Source organism: Dendrobates tinctorius, unplaced genomic scaffold (assembly GCF_039654945.1).
Source record: "Dendrobates tinctorius isolate UK_male_01 unplaced genomic scaffold, ASM3965494v1 ptg000039l, whole genome shotgun sequence".
Lineage (NCBI taxonomy): Eukaryota > Metazoa > Chordata > Amphibia > Anura > Dendrobatidae > Dendrobates > Dendrobates tinctorius.
Genome location: NW_027361707.1, coordinates 38,314,194 through 38,320,193, shown reverse-complemented (window position 1 = coordinate 38,320,193; position 6,000 = coordinate 38,314,194).

The window sequence follows — 6,000 nt, the reverse complement described above, 5'->3', positions numbered from 1 at the left end:
CTACGCCAGTAGTACGCCAATGCAAGTCTATGGGTGCGCAAAAAATACGCATTACACACGGAACACACGTGTGACCTGCGAGCAATACGCAGGTCTTTTGGCTGGTGAACAGGAAATGGGCCAATCCATCATCAGGAAGCCTAGACATGCAAATGAGGTCAAAAAGCGCACCAGACATCCAGGAAGTACGCCTCCACGGAGTACAGCAGCAGCATGGCGTCCACATATATTAATGTAGAGATGATAATTGTGCTGGTGCAGGAGCGTCCAGAAATATGGGACCCACGCGACGCAAACTATGCGAACCGCACAAGAAAGGAGGCGTCATGGAGGCGCATCTGTCGCCAGATGTACCATGACTTTGGTGACAGACCACGTGATGAGCAGCATAAAATTCGTAAGTGCAACCATAAAAATATAATTAACCTTAGCGCGCACTATAAAAGGAATCTACAATCAGCTCCCCCCTTCCTGTGCATGTACTTTTATTAGCCTCATGAGGCCGTTACATTAGGATGTGACACGTGGCTTCACACAGCCATAATTAGGGGTTAGGCCACAAGCTCCTCATCCTCCTAGCCACTAAAATTAGTTTCAGGGGAGCTAATGAGACCCTGGGTATCGGCACAATTACATATGCCACCATGGGTAGAACGCACACCCCAGAAGGCCCCATGCCTAGACTACTGTTTGAAAATGTGACCTCTCAAATATCTGATTTTGACAATCTTTCCTGTCACATTGCAGTGGAAGATGTGATGAAACGGTGGAGAAGCATCCGGGACCAGTACCGGCGGGAACGCCAGCAGCGGTCCAGGAGTGGGGATGCTGGCCATGTCAAGCGCAAATATATATACTATGACCGGCTGAACTTCCTCGCCCCAATTCTGGCTCTGAGACCGTAAGTACATACCTCACACCACATGACACAAAAACATTACACAAATAATTTACAGGGACAAAAATATTGATGTATTTTTGCCTCTGTTCTATTTCATAACAGAACTCAATCCAACCTTACGGATCGAGGAACGGCCTCAGAGGCAGAGCCCATTATAGATCCTGTAGGGGATGAGGTGGCTGGCCCATCTTCTCCCCCTACAAGAAGGATGGCTGAAGAGGAGGCTTCACCAGAACACTCAATGGCTGCCCTACACAACACACCACCAGGACGGTCTGCAGCTGCAACCTCACCCATCCTGGAAGAGATGGGCAACTTGAGCAGCAGCCCAACTGCCCAGATCAGGCCCTCCCCACAGGCTGCTCTAGCATCAAGGCGAATAAGAAGAAGGCGCCAGGTCACCAGTCAAGAGAGCAGGACCAATGTGGACACTGGGGTGCTGAATTACTTGTCCAGAGTCACTACAGATGATGGTGAGGAGGCCTATGCACGTAGCCTCACCCTTTATCTCCGTGCCGTTACCCGTGAGGTCAGGCTCCGTATTAGGGGGTGTATTCAGATCCTGCTTGATGCAAGCACCCCCCCAATACCCCATATGAGGTGTTTGAATTTCTGGAGAGGTGGCAGCTCTCACCAAGAAATTTAATGCGCATGAGACCATCCACACAGATGCTTGCTCAAGCAGGGTCTGAGCAGCCCCTAATACGTGGGCCAACACCTCAACCCCTTCCTCCCCCTACCCATCCTTCTATTCCGCAGCCCCAAATGTCTTCATCAAGCCAACCCCACCAATATGGCCACTTGTACCCACCCAGTGTTGGAGGCTGGTCCCAACCTGGTTGGGGACGATCTGGCTATCTTGGTGGGTATGAGCCACGGGCCTACCAGAGCCAACAAGAAGCCCCTCACCATCATCATTATTACTCTGGCCAGTATCACCAACAGGCCCAGGAGGCTGGACAACAACAGCATCATGGGCAACAGTATGGCCCCACACAGGGCGATGTTGCCCACAATGTCCAGCAGCACCCACAGGCTGTTCCTCCCCGTTCCCCTTCCCCTACATATGAGGATTTATGATTCAAAATTTTGGAGATGTCCAGTAACAGGTAACTGGTGCTTCTAATCTAGACAAAAAAACAGGTGTTCTCCTTCACCAACATTTGGAACATAATTTAACACTCACATTTTTAAACAATGTTTTCCAAACATATGAAACAATCCATCATGACAGGCAACGCTACCTCACGCCTTTCACACAGATATTACATGTGTGTGTATAAAAGAGAAGATTTAAATGCGCTATACTGTTAAATGAAAGGATGAAAATACACTAATCACTTGCTATTGCATAGGAAAGGCGTGCTTGCCTTTAGTTAAGTAGTCAACTTTGTTATTAGCATTCTCTAGTAAACCAATTTGAGGCGACCAGCATTCACAATATCACGCTCTCTCTATGTCTTAACAAGTGAGTTTTGTATTTTCATCCTTTCCAGTATAGCATGCTTAAATATTGTCTGTTCTACAGACAGGTAATATCTGTGTGAAAGATGTGAGGTAGCCTTGCCTGTCATGGTGGAAGCTTTCTATGATTGGAAAACATTATGAGGAAATGTGAGTGTTATCTTATTGACTTTATTTTGGTGATGGAGCTCACCCTTTGTTGCCTAATCAAGGTTAATGTAGGCATGCAGCAATGTTGTTATTGCATAATGGTTGTTGCAGTTTTTTTCTGTAATGTTAATGTTACACCAAGTTAAAGAAGGCCCAAAGGGGCATTTTGGCCATTGCCAAATTTGTGTTATGGCAAAATTATGTTTGCCTTTAAACAAAACCCCAAAAAAAAAAAAGGCAAAACTAAAAATTTGTCTACTCTAGTTAACGTCTCTGTGTGATTTCTCACTATCCCTCACAACATACTAACAGACACCAACCAATGCAATGAAACAGTCATAGAATCATAAGGGCTTGAGTAATATATATTTAGACCCACTTTGAAACAAAAAAATTATAACATAGACACAGCATTCTCTTGCCAAGAAGTTGCCCCCTCAGGTGAGATAATGTAATTCGTGAATATATCACGCACTTTGAGGCCAGAGAGCGGTCTATGTTGAGGGATGATAGGTGGTCTCACCCTGCGCACATTGTCTGGCCTACGCACAACACCATCAGAGGAGGAACAATCATGTATCCTGGTGAAGTTATGCAGAACAACACAGGCTTTGACAACTTCATTCACATTTTGCTCACTCAACTGAATGGCAGACTGGAGTACCCGCCATTTGGCACAAAGAATCCCAAAGGAACACTCCACCAGTCGCCTAGCACGTGATAGGCGCAAGTTAAAAATTCTGTGCCTGTGGTCAAGGTTGCGCCGGGGATATGGCCTCATAACATTACGTGATAACTGAAAGGCCTCATCTGCCACAAGGACATAAGGGACTGATTGTTCGGGGGAGCCTGGTAGCTGGCGTGGTGGTGGGAGATCCAACTGGTTGGTGCGTAGCCGCCGACCCATTATGGAAGTATTGAAGACTCTAGAGTCTCCCGTCCTTCCATAGGCCCCAATGTCAACAATTATAAACTTGTATTGAGGGTCTACCAGAGCCAACAATACAACAGAAAAGTATTGCTTATAATTGAAGAATTGGGAGCCTGAGTTCAGCGGCTTACGCACCCTGATATGTTTGCCATCCAGGGCCCCAATACAATTTGGAAACTGGCAGTCCTCCTCAAAGTCCCTTGAAATCCTTAACCAGTCTTCCATCCTGGGCTCGGGTAGGACCACCTGATGGAGTTTTGTCCAGATTTCTGCACATGTAGACCTCACTATGCCTGAAATGGTTGACTTTCCAATGAGAAACTCATGGTGGAGGGCGGCATAAGACAGGCCAGTGGACAGGAAGCTGTCGAACAACAGAAATAGTACAGGTTAGAATGGGTAAAGTAAAAAAAAATCAGTTACATGCCGACCAAACTTGGTAGGGAATGGACATTGCAAAATGGACATATAATGGAGCCCTATGACAGGGTTTCTAAAAGACACCTGGTGCGTATTTCTCGCAAGTCACATGTGTGGTCTGTGTGTAATCCGTATTTTTTGCGCACCCATAGACTTGCATTGGCGTACTACGGGCGTAGTACGCTGACAATCGCAGCATGCTGCGAGTGGCACGGAGCGTAGGATACTGAGGAGAAATATACGCCTGGTGCGAGTGACCCCATAGAAAATCATTTGTCCGTGTCTAATGCGTGCTTTTTGCGCCTCTCACTCTCCCGTATTCCTCGCCAGTGTGACTCCGGCCTTAGGGAAATTTTGAAAAATGGTTGCAAATTTGTCCCCAAAAAATCTTTGACGATAGGAAATATAATCTCTCCTAGTGAACTCAGTGAGAACACAGATAAAATAGGTTGTACATGGTTATCTACTAAAGGTTCATTTAGATGCGGGCAGAAGTTATGTGGTTTATGTAAATTCATGATAAATAATAATAAGTCTGTTATAAGTAATGAGGGTCAAGTATTTAAGCTCAAAACTTTTATGAATTGTGCCACTGATTACTGTGTTTATATCATCTTTTGCACGACATGCAGAAAACAGTATGTAGGATCCACAAGTCGTAGCATAAGAAAAAGATTGTCAGATCACATTTATGACATCAATAATATTACTACCCGTAGTCTTTCGGGGGCTTCTAAACATTTTTTGCATGAACATAAGGGAGAATTGAATAGCCTGCGAGTAAGTGCTTTGGAATTTGTTCCTGCTCCTCGGCGTGGTGGCGATAGAATTAAATTACTCCAGATGATTGAAGCTCGATGGATACTAAAACTTAATACTAGATATCCAGCAGGATTAAATTTGAAGCATGAATTGATGTATCTATATTAATATGTTTTTGTTTTTTTTTTTCTTTTGCCGGGTGCGGTGGTATGTGCCTTTAATCCCAGCTACTTGGGAGGCTGAAGTTTGTTTGTTTTTGGTTTAATCATCAGATTATTATTAAGTGAGAATTCACATTGTAATATGTTTGCATAAGATGAATGCATCATAGGGTTAAACCAGTGAGGTACTATTGTTAACTTTGAATTAGTGATGTCAGTTTCACAGCTGATTTTGGTGGGTGTTACCCAAGGCAGCCTTCTCTGGTTGCTTTTCCTTGATAAGTGCAACATTTATTCAGTATTTTATGCTATGATTAAGGGTCAAATATGATCCAAAACGCGTAAGCCTACACATGCTTTTATCATCACTGGAATTGCATTTTTTAATTATGGATTAAATAAAGGCTTTTCTTAATTTTTTCACATCGTGTGCTGGAACTATAAAAAACTTTTTTTCATTGAGCATTTCTCCCAGATGGGGATGGATACACTCCGTGCACCGAGATTATGGAAAGGAGGACTGGGCAGGCTGAACCAGGTGAGCTGAAGATCTATCCTACATTGTTTTATATTATGGGGCTATGTAGTTTGGGTTATGTGCAATAAATGAGGGTCCGTGCCATATCCAGAAGTCATTTAATATGATGTTTTATTTCATTGCTGTAAATGATGGTTTGCAATGTCAAAGATGTTAAATTATAATTTCTGGCATAAATAAAGAATAAAAGAAGAAAATTAGGATAGAAGGATAAGAGTCAGTGGTCACAGGTAGCTGGTGAAGGTCCTTCTATACAACTCCAGTGCTGATGGTGGATCTGCTGGTCTTCAGGGCGCTGGATGCTTAGGTTTCCTGTCCTTTAGATGGTTCTAGGGCAACAGTAACAACAAGCAAATATGCGAGCAGCCCTGGATAATCCGCGCCGGCAGGATGCTAATGTCCGGCGGAAGATGGAACCTATGAGAAGAGAAGTAAATATAATGTAAGTGATGGGACTCCATATGACATGATACTACTGTGCAGTCGCTGTAGCCGGACGGCAGAGGAATATTATCACACAGAGGTCCGGGGTCATTGTCAGCCATCATACATGTGACAATCCCATCACTGACAGATGACATCTGCTCCACACGAATGATTCTCACTGACATCACATAACATGGAGCTGATTCTCACACTTACCTCGTCTCTTTTTCCCCTTTTCTGGTTTTTC